The sequence below is a fragment of the Mobula hypostoma genome, chromosome 5 (genome assembly GCF_963921235.1).
Source record: "Mobula hypostoma chromosome 5, sMobHyp1.1, whole genome shotgun sequence".
In the NCBI taxonomy this organism is placed as follows: Eukaryota; Metazoa; Chordata; class Chondrichthyes; order Myliobatiformes; family Myliobatidae; genus Mobula; species Mobula hypostoma.
In genome coordinates this window covers 5,119,266-5,130,498 of record NC_086101.1, presented here as the reverse complement: position 1 = coordinate 5,130,498, position 11,233 = coordinate 5,119,266, and positions in this window count along the sequence as shown.

The window sequence follows — 11,233 nt, the reverse complement described above, 5'->3', positions numbered from 1 at the left end:
TCCAAATATACCACATCCACTGGTTCTCCCCTATGCACTCTACTAGTTACATCCTCAAAAAATTCTATGAGATTCGTCAGACATGATTTTCCTTTCACAAATCCATGCTGACTTTGTCCGATCATTTCACCGCTTTCCAAATGTGCTGTTATCACATCTTTGATAACTGACTCCAGCAGTTTCCCCACCACCAATGTTAGGCTAACCGGTCTATAATTCCCTGGTTTCTCTCTCCCTCCTTTTTTAAAAAGAGGGGGTTACATTAGCCACCCTCCAATCCTCAGGAACTAGTCCAGAATCTAAAGAGTTTTGAAAAATTATCACTAATGCATCCACTATTTCTTGGGCTACTTCCTTAAGCACTCTGGGATGCAGACCATTGGCCCTGGGGATTTATCTGCTTTAATCCCTTCAATTAACCTAACACCACTTCCCTACTAACATGTATTTCCCTCAGTTCCTCCATCTCACTGGACCCTCTGTCCCCTACTATTTCCAGAAGATTATTTATGTCCTCCTTAGTGAAGACAGAACCAAAGTAATTATTCAATTGGTCTGCCATGTCCTTGCTCCCCATAATCAATTCACCTGTTTCTGTCTGTAGGGGACCTACATTTGTCTTAACCAATCTCTTTCTTTTCACATTATCTATAAAAGCTTTTACAGTCAGTTTTTATGTTCCCTGCCAGTTTTCTGTCATAATCTTTTTTCCCCTTCCTAATTAAGCCCTTTATCCTCCTCTGCTGAACTCTGAATTTCTCCCAGTCCTCAGGTGAGCCACTTTCTCTGGCTAATTTGTATGCTGCTTCTTTCGAATTGATACTATCCCTAATTTCTCTTGTCAGCCACGGGTGCACTACCTTCCTTGATTTATTCTTTTGCCAAACTGGGATGAACAATTGTTGTAGTTCATCCATGCGATCTTTAAATGCTTGCCATTGCATATCCACCATCAACCCTTTAAGTGTCATTTGCCAGTCTATCTTAGCTAATTCACGTCTTATACCTTCAAAGTTACCCTACTTTAAGTTCAGAACCTTTGTTTCTGAATTAACTATGTCACTCTCCATCTTAATGAAGAATTTCACCATATTATGATCACTCTTACCCAAGGGGCCTCTCACGACAAGATTGCTAATTAACCCTTCCTCATTGCTCAATATAGGATTATGGGCATTGAAATCTCCAACCCAGATTACTGGGGATCTTACCTTATTCACAATTTCATCCAAATCTGATAACATCATATTACATGGATTACAGTATAAAAGTTAATCACAGTTGTTTGACCACGAGAGCTCCAAACCTCCACAGCCACAATTTCAAGGTTAGATTTAAAATCAAGTCTTCCGAACTGAAGTCCTGCTTTTATGAAAGTTGCACACCCTCCACCAGATTTACCCGTTCTATCAGCTCTCAAACTATCATATGCAGGGATGACAAAATCTAAATGAGGCTCTAATCATGTCTCCTGTGTACAGATCAAATCAGGCTTATCTTTAAAAGTTTCGACAAATCTTTTAAATTCTTGACCATTTGCGGTTAAACTTCATTGTCATATTAAAAACATCCAAATACTAATTATTGGCCTCTTCATCCACATAAAACTCCTCCATACTCTCTGACCCCGACAACTGGGAAGTATTCAGAGATTGTTTGTCTGTCATATACTCACGTAATTTTTCCGGCGAAATCTGTTTTATATCAAGGAATCTCTCTGCAGCTCCAACAACTATTTTTATCATATCCAACCTCTTGGCTGTAGTTTTAGCCCCGACCAGTACATCAACAACAAATGCCAAAAAAGACTCTTTAGTCATCAACAACATGTCTGAAGCAAACATAGTTGGAGAACTCAGAATGAACTGACTCCTCATCGTTCCAATCTTTTCTTTACTTATCCTTTGCTCTCTATCAACTTTCTTTACTGCCTCAGCATATGATATTTTTGTTGGATACTAACATCCTGAATCTGCTTTGCCTTACTGAAATACTCACATCCTCTGAACGCCGCTATATGGTCCCCTCCACAGTTTCTGCATTCAGGCACCGCTGCCTTACATGCTTTAATATCATGATCCTCTCCACATTTCATACATCTTCTTTCACCTCAACATGAACCAGCAACATGTCCAAATCTCTGGCAATTATAACAGCGTAAGGGAGGCCTGATGTATCCTCTAACTTGAGAAGACATGCACCCAAGATAGACTCTAGTTGGAAGAACATCACCTGCAAAAACCAGAGGAACAGGAGAATCCCAATCACCACCTTCTCTCGATTTTAATTGTTTGGCTTCAATCACTGGACCACCTTTAATATTGTCCAAAATTTCCTTTTCAGTCATGCCAGACCAAATACCACACACTATCCCCCTAACTCCCTTCCTTTCTTTCAGAGTAACACATTCCACTTTCACAGCCAATTTTCCCACCATTTTAGCACTGTTATGTTGGTCAATATCTTTGCAACAAATTTTCAGCAATCCATTAGACAAAATCTTGGCCTGGAATCCTTTACCTATTCGGTTCTCTGATGCTGCTGCCACTTTCAAAGGATTAAGGGCTTTAAATCCTCCTTCCCCTTCCTTCTGACCTGTAATTTTAAACAGAACTGTAAATTCCTCCAGTTCACCCATCTTCCTCAATTTGTTGTCCCCCATTACTTCAGGTCTTTCACTTGATGCACCCCTTTTTCGGTTACCCTTACTTCTGGAGTATTCCACAGTCTCCCGCCCTCCTCCTTTAATCTCAAACCCCCCCCCCCCGCCTCCCTTTTGCAGCCATAGGCTACAAACTAACCCTTTCCAAACTACTAGGCTGAATCTGGGTAAGATATTTCCAACTCCCTTGCAAGTCAGGAACCTCTCGTCCCTGGCCAGCCTGGCCTCAACTTAACTACCACCAGCTACACAATGTCCATATCCCACCTCCCCCACCCCCCCCCGCCCTTTTCACATTGAAGTGCCCATCTAAATGTCTCTTAGAACCCTCTGCAACTAATGTATTTCCGTCTACCAGCAGTCCAGGGCACCCACACCTCTCTCAGTAAGAAAATTTACCCCTCTCACCTTCAACGCACGCCCTCTGGTATTAAACATTTCAACCCCTGGAAAAAGATACTCTATCTGTGCCTCTCACAATCGTGTAAACCTCCTTCAGATCTCCCCAAAGCCTCCGCCCGTCCAGAGTGAACAACCCAAGTTTGTCCAGCCTCTCGTGATAGCACGTGCCCTCTAAAACAGGTAGCATTCTGGTAAACCTCTTCTGCACCCTCTCCAAAGCCTCAACATCCTTCCTATAGTAGAGTGACCAAAACTGTATGCGATACTCCAGAGCTGGAGTACAAGGAGCTTCGGAAAATAGAGGGTTATGGGTAAGCCTAGTAATTTCTAAGGTAGGGACATGTTCAGCACAGCTTAGTGGGCCGAAGGGCCTGTATTGCGCTGTAGGTTTTCTATGTGTCTATGTGACCTAACCAGAGTTCGACAATGTTGCAACGTAACCTCCCTCACTTTTGAACTCAGTGCCTCAACTAATAAAAACAAGCATTCCGTAAGCCTTCATAACCACCCTGTCGACCTGTGTAGCCACTTTCAAGGAGTTATGAACTTGGATCCCAAGATCTCTCTGCTCAGCAATGCTGTTAAGGATCTTGTCACTGTCTCCTTGCATTTGCCCTGCTATTTCTCTGCCCTTCTCTGTAACTGATCTATATCATGCTGGATCCCTTGCCATTCTGCTGCCCTATCCACAACTCTACCAATCTTGGTATCATCCGCAAATTTACTAACCAACCCAATCCAGATCATTCAGATTAGATTAGATTCAACTTTATTGTCATTGTGCCGAGTACAGATACAAGGCCAACGAAATGCATTTAGCATCTGACCAGAAATGCAAAGAACAGTGTGATTTACAAAATAACTGTGAATAAAAAGTAAGTCCTACAGCACACAAATATAAAACTACTGAGACAGTACAATACAGATACAATACTGCTCAGTGCTGTGATGAGAGGTTCAGCAGTGTCACAGCCTCAGGGAAGAAGCTCTTCCTGTGCCTGCTGGGGCGGGAGTGGAGGCTCCTGTAGCGCCTACCGGATGGGAGGAGAGTAAAAAGTCCATGGTTAGGGTGAGATGCATCCCTGATAAAGCTTTTCGCCCTGCCCAGGCAGCGTTTTTTTTTAGATTATGAAGACACACAGTCCTCTTTTATTGTCATTTAGTAATGCGTGCATTAAGAAATGATACAATGTTCCTCCAGAATGATATCACAGAAATACAAGACAAACCAAGACTAAAAAAAACTGACAAAAACCATATAATTATAACATATAGTTACAACAGTGCAAAGCAATACCGTAATTTGATAAAGAACAGACCATGGGCACGATAAAAAAAGTCCCAAAGTCTCTCGAAAGTCCCATCATCTCACGTAGACAGTGGAAGGAAGAGAAACTCTCTTCCTGCCATGAACCTCCAATGCCACAAACTTGCTGATACAGCACCCGACCACAGCCAATTCCTGATGGTAGTTGTTCTCAATGGTGGGCAATCGGGTGCCGATAATCCGCTGGGCAGTTTTCACCACACGCTGGAGTGCTTTGCAGTCCGATATGGGACAATTGCCATACCACACTGATGGTGAGTATGCTCTCAATGGTACAGTGGTAAAAGTCCGTCAGTATCCTGGGACAGAGGTGAGCTTTCTTCATGCTCCGCAGGAAATAAAGGGGCTGTTGCGCCTTTTTGATCAGGATGGAAGAGTGCATATACATCACAAGCAGCAGAGGTCCCAGCACAGATCCCTGTGGAACATCACTAATTACAGACCTCCAGCTCGAATAAGTCCCTTCAACCACTACCCTCTGTCTTCTCTGTGCAAGCCAGTTCTGAATTGAAACAGCCAATTGCCATGGACCCCACTGTTAATCTTCCAGATGAGCCTGCATGATGGACTTTGTCAAACACCTTACTAAAATCCATGTAGACAACATTCACTGCTCTACCCTTATCAATCTCTCTTGAAACCTCAATCAAGGCATGACTTGCCATGCACGAAGCCATGCTGGCTCTCCCTAATTAGGTCATGGTTTCCAAATGTTCATATATCCTATCCCTAAGAATTTTCTCCACCAATTTCCCTACAATTGATGTGAGACTCACCAGTCTATAATCTCAGGATTTTCCCTTGTTCCAGTCCTCCAGGACCTCACTGTGCCTAGAAAAGAGACAAAGATACTGGTCAAGGGGCCAGCAATCTTGTCTATTGCCTCTTTCAATAACCTGGGGTAAACCCCTCTACCGGAATCATTTTTGTGAACCTCCTTTGAACCCTCTCCAACGTCAGCACATCCTTTCTAAGATAAGGTGCCCAAACCTGCTCACAATACTCCAAGTGAGGCCACACCAGTGCATTATAAAGCCTCAACATTACATCTTTGCTTTTATATTCTAGTCCTCTCAAAATGAATGCTAACATTGCATTTGCCTTCCTCAGTACCAACTCAACCTACCAAGAACTTCCAAATCCCTTTGTGCCTCAGGTTTTTCATATTTTCTCTTCAGGAAATAGTCAACCCTTTCATTTCTTCTACCAAAGTGCATGACCATACATTTCCCAATGCTGTATTCCATCTGCCATTTCTTTGCCCATTCTCCTAATACGTCTGTCCTTCAACACTCGCAACATGCTGGAGGAACTCAGCAGGTCAGGCAGCATCCATGGAAACGATCAGTCAATGTTTCGGTCCTGACAAAGGGTTCCGGCCCGAAACGTTGACTGATCGTTTCCACGGATGCTGCCCGACCTGCTGAGTTCCTCCAGCCTGTTGTGAGTGTTGCTTTGACCCCAGCATCTGCAGAGTATTTTGTGTTTATGTCTGTCCTTCTGTAGCATCTGTACTTCAACAAGACTACCTGTCCTCAGATTGTTTTTAAATTTTCTTTCCATTTAGAAAAAAGTCTGCACTTTCATTTCTTCTACCAAAGTGTGGGTGAGAGTATTTGCTCACAGGGTGTGTGTGAAGCGTCCAGTGCAGTAGTGTAGTAGTGCTTGTCGTTAGTGCATGCTGTATGCTGTATGCTGCATAGTGCTCTCTGCTTACAGCTATTGCCGCTGGCTAGCCTTCTTAATAGAGGGTGAAAAGAGGAGACAAGTGTGTAAGCCTCCTCCTGCCAGTACAGAGCCTCTCCACCACCAAGACTCCTGCAGTGCCTCCTCGGGGCCACACACGGAAACTGGGTATCTTACGGTCCCAGGCTAAACTGCAGGGGATCTCGGGAGCAGCAATGGGCCCAGAGACGTGGCGTACAGGCCCACCACTGTGTGGACACGCCCTGGCACCTGTCAACCACTGTCCCAGCTATGGGCAAATAGCCCCACTGCCTTGTGGTAAGTCTGCTGAGACAAGGCTAAGGGAGCACACCCTGACAGAAAAGCAATGCGCTGGCAGAGCACAATAGGCGGGCCTTAACAGACCAGGGACCCGGCAGCCTCCTGCAGCCAAGATGTGGGACCGGTTGTCCTGGGATCACCCTTGCCACCAGGATTTACCTCATCATGGTGAAGATAGTGCTACTGGGGATGGTGCATCCTGCAGCACTTTAAAATCTTTCTTGCGCAGGTCTCCACCTCTGCCCACGGTGAACAATACCTGGACCTTACATATAGTTGAAGTCTGACGGCGATGGGGCGTCTGGCAACGGGAACAGGTATGAATGGACTGGGAGCTCCTAGTCAGAACCCTGCAATGCAGCGGCACAGGGTATTTGGTTACTAGCAGCTGGGACTGAGTGGCAGCTGTTTTCGGCAGACCCCTGTGCGACTGAGGGACCGCACTGCTCACCCCAATTGGGGAAGGGCCTAGAAAAGGTGGCCTAAAAATTACTCACCTGGATAGGTTACCGCGCCTATCGGGTTATTCCACTACTACAGTCGAAATAAGAAACAATACAACCTAAAACTGGCAACATGGAAGTAAGGACTCTCCTGGACTCGTCCACCAGGCTGCTGTTTATAGACTTCAGTGCGGTGTTCAACACCATCATACCCCAGAAACCGGTGGGGGAAATGTCCTGGCTGGGTATCAAACCCCCTGCAATTGGATCCTGGATTTCTTCACAGTAAGGCCACAGTCAGTCCGTGTGGGCAGCGACCTCTCTCGTCCCGTTACACTGAGCACTGGCGCTCCCCAGGGGTGTGTAATCAGCCCGCCGCTGTTCACACTGCTGACGTGTGGCGGTGTCGCGGGATCCAGATCAAACCGTGTCATCGAGTTTACGGGTGACACAGCAGTGGTTGGCCTCACCAACAACGATGACGAGACGGAGTACAGGGACGAGGCAGACCCGCTGGTGGATTGGTGTGAGAAGAACAACCTGAGCCTGAACGTGGAGGAGTCAAAGGAGATCACCGTGGACTTCAGGAAGGTGCAGACAAACCATCCCTCTCTGAGAATACATGGCTCCTCCAGAGAGAGAGTTAAGTGCACCAAGTTCCTGGGTGTTCACATCACGGATGACCTCACCCGGTCCGTCCACATCACCTCCCTGAACAAGAAGACACAGCAGTGCCTCCACTTCCTAAAGGAGATCGAGGCAAGCAAGGCTCCCACTCTCCCCCCCCCCGCCCCCCGCCACCATCTTAACTGCACCTTACAGGAGCACCTTTGACAGCGTCCTGACAAGGTGCATCTCCATCTGGTATAGAAACAGTCAAGCGTCTGACCGGATGTCCCTACAAAGGACTGTGAGAACAGCTGAGAGGATCGTAGGGGTCTCCCTACCATCCATCAGGGACATTTATCAGGAGCACTGCGTACGCAGGGCCCTTAGTATTATCAAGGATCCCATCCATCCAGCATCCTCTTTGACTTTCTACCATTAGCCAGGAGATTCTGATGATTACAAACAAGAACAGTCAGGATGGGAAACAGTTTCTTCCCGCAGGCCATTAGGCTTCCGAACTCCCAGACACATCATAGAAAGAACATAGAACATAGAATAGAACAGCACAGTTCAGGCCCTTCGGCCCACATTGTTGTGCCGACCCTCAAACCCTGCCTTCCATATACCCCCCCACCTTAAAATTCCTCCATATACCTGTCTAGTAGTCTCTTAAACTTCACTAGTGTATCTGCCTCCACCACTGACTCAGGCAGTGCATTCCACGCACCAACCACTCTCTGAGTAAAAAACCTTCCTCTAATATCCCCCTTGAACTTCGTATTCAAAGTGTCCCTGGTTAATCTGTTCTGTACCTTACAATAATTAATACTAATGCATTTTAGTTTGTTATTTATGTGTCATTCATCTGTAGATTTTATCTTTACCTTCACAAGTTCTCGTGTGTTATGTGTACTATTGTGCTTTACACACTGGTTTGAAGAAACATTGTCTTGTTTCCATATATGTTAAATATACTATAAGCATCAGGGCTGGATGGTGTGAACCCCAAGGCCCTGAAGGAGAGTGCTGAGCTGCTGTGTGGAGTTCTCCAGCACAGTTTCAATCTGAGTCTCAGCCTGGAAAGGGTCCCGACTGTGTGGAAAACATCATGTCTGGTCCCAGTACCCAAGAAGGGCTGACCAAAAGTCTTGAATGACTACTGTCCAGTGGCCCTGACCTCACACATCATGCAGACCCTGGAGAGGCTGGTCCTGACTCACCTCCGACCCCTGGTCAGATCAGCCCTTGATCCCCTGCAATTTGCTTACCCGGAGCACATTGGCGTCGACGATGCTGTCGTCTACCTGCTGAACAGTCTGCTCCCACTTGGATAAGCAGGGCAGCACTGTGAGGATCATGGTTTTTGATTTCTCAAGTGCCTTCAATACCATACAGTCCTCATTTCTGGGGAAGAAGCTCTGTTCAATGCAGTTTGGCACTTCCATTGTATCCTGGATAACGGACTACCTGACTGGCAGACCACAGATTGTGCAGCTTCAGAGCTGCGTGTCAGACATGGCTATAAGCAGCACTGGGGCCCCACAGGGGACTGTACTGGCTCCCTTCCTATTTAACCTGTATACCTTGGACCTTAGAATCAAACCCGAGTCATGCCTTCTGCAGAAATTCTCTGATGACTCAACAATAGTTGTGTGTATAAAGGGAGGATGGGAAGGTGAATACAGGGCCCTGGTGGAGGACTTTGTCAAATGGTGCAAGCTGAATCATCTGCACCTCAACATCAGTCAGACAAAGGAGATGGTGATGGACTTTAGGAAGACTAAGCCCGCACTGCTCCCTGTTACTATTGATGGTGAGGACCTACAAGTACCTGGATGACAGACTTGAGTGGAGCACAACACGAAGGCTGTGTACAAGAAGGGCCAGGATCGCCTCTACCTCCTGAGGAGTATGAGGTCCTTTGGAGTATGCAGTTCTCTCCTTCACACGTTCTACCAGTCTGGTGTGATCAGTAGAATCTTCTATGCGGTGGTGTGCTGGGGCAATGGCATCAACACGGGGTGATGCTAATAGGCTCAATAAACTGATTAGAAAGGCTGGCTCTCTTATAGGGATCAAACTGGACACACTGGAGGCTGGCAATTCTGGACAATGTTTCTCACCTTCTGCATGCCACCTTGGCTGAACAAAGGAGCACTTTTACTAGTAGATTAAGACAATTACACAGCTCCAAAGAGGCCATTCTTAACCTCAGCCATTCGGCTCTATAGGGAAATGATGACCCCCTCCTGCTAGACTGTTATTAACCTCTGTTTGTTATGTTTAGTGTTTACCAAACCCTGCTATTGCAGACAACCTGTACAATACTTCATCACTTCTTATCTGGACGGTGTGAATGTGCACCCATTACTTACATCACTGTAATTCTTGCACCATCTTTGATTTGTAAATCTGGTACATCTTATTTTTACAGTCTTTCTTACTTCTCTTCTAACATTTGTTTATCTGTGCACTTGCAATGCTACTGTGACGGTGTAATTTCCACTGGGGTCAATAAAGTGTCGTGCCCTGGTTCACAACTTTACTGTTATGCTGCAGGAATTTCATTTAGCGGCACTGTGAGAGCTACTTGTTCTGCTTTCATCCCGTTTGGGTTACTGTTGAAGATGAGGGATGAGGTGGAATGTGTGCCATTTGTGACGAAGGCCCGTCACTGATTGCGGACGGCAAAACACTCGGTAAAACACTCATCCCCAGCAGTAATAGTGACTGGGTCTGAACCAGAGCTGCTGCGTGGATCTGTCTCATATCGAGGCAGCCGCAACCTGCACAGGTGTGCCAATGGTGGAGGATACCGACTTTCATTGGATAATTGAGTTAATTAGCTTTTGGTTGGTCTGGGGGGAGGGGCTTAGCAGTCATAGGCCTCGGGTTACCAAGGCTTTGGAGTTCTGGATGCCAACTGCTGTAAAACAAGATACAGACAGGCTTTGGAGTTAGTTTTCCTTTGTGTTTAGTTTGAGGGTGGCTATATATATGTATTGTATTTTTTTCCAGTGTTTTTTCTTGTTTTGAGGTAAATAAAAGCACCTCAATCTATTTTTGCGACTCAAGCCATCTGGTTATTTTTCTTAGACAGCTGACTCACAGTACTTTGTGACACCGTTCAATTAGCGGGAGGTGTTTGTTGGTGAGGGACAATAGGGTTGGTCTTGGACTTTTGTTTTGAGAAGAGAAGATGCTGGGGAGAACTGGTCGTGGGTGGGAGACCCGTTTGATCGAGATGGATTGCGAGTGACGTTCGGAAGGTGGTGTGTGTGCTTTCACGCTGACCGAGGGCCCAGCGAGTGAGTGACAGAGAGGTTCAAAATGAGCTCCAGCTTGAGCATATTTGACTGTTTAATTCAAGTGCACCCTTTTCTTTTTGTTATTCTTTCAGTTAAGATTCATAAATGTAATTCCTTTAATTGTATGCAGGATACTGTCTGTTATTTCATGGCATTAATTTGTAACGGAGTAGCAAATGACACCGAGGTTTGGGGTGGGATCAAGCACGCCCCATCCTCACGAGTTCGGCGAGGCCGGAGACTGGCTTCCCTAGACTTGCGCAGCTGACGAAACCAAAGTGGTTTCAAGAGTATCTATCTATCTACATACCCGTATGTAGTTAAATGACAATGAACTTCACTTGACTTGACTAGACGGGCTGAAGGGCCATTTCTGTGCCGTATTCCTCCATGGCCCTCTAGTGAATCTCCTTTGTAGTCTGTCTAAAGCCTCTACACCCTCCTTGTAACGCAGCATCTCAGTTACTGTCAGTCC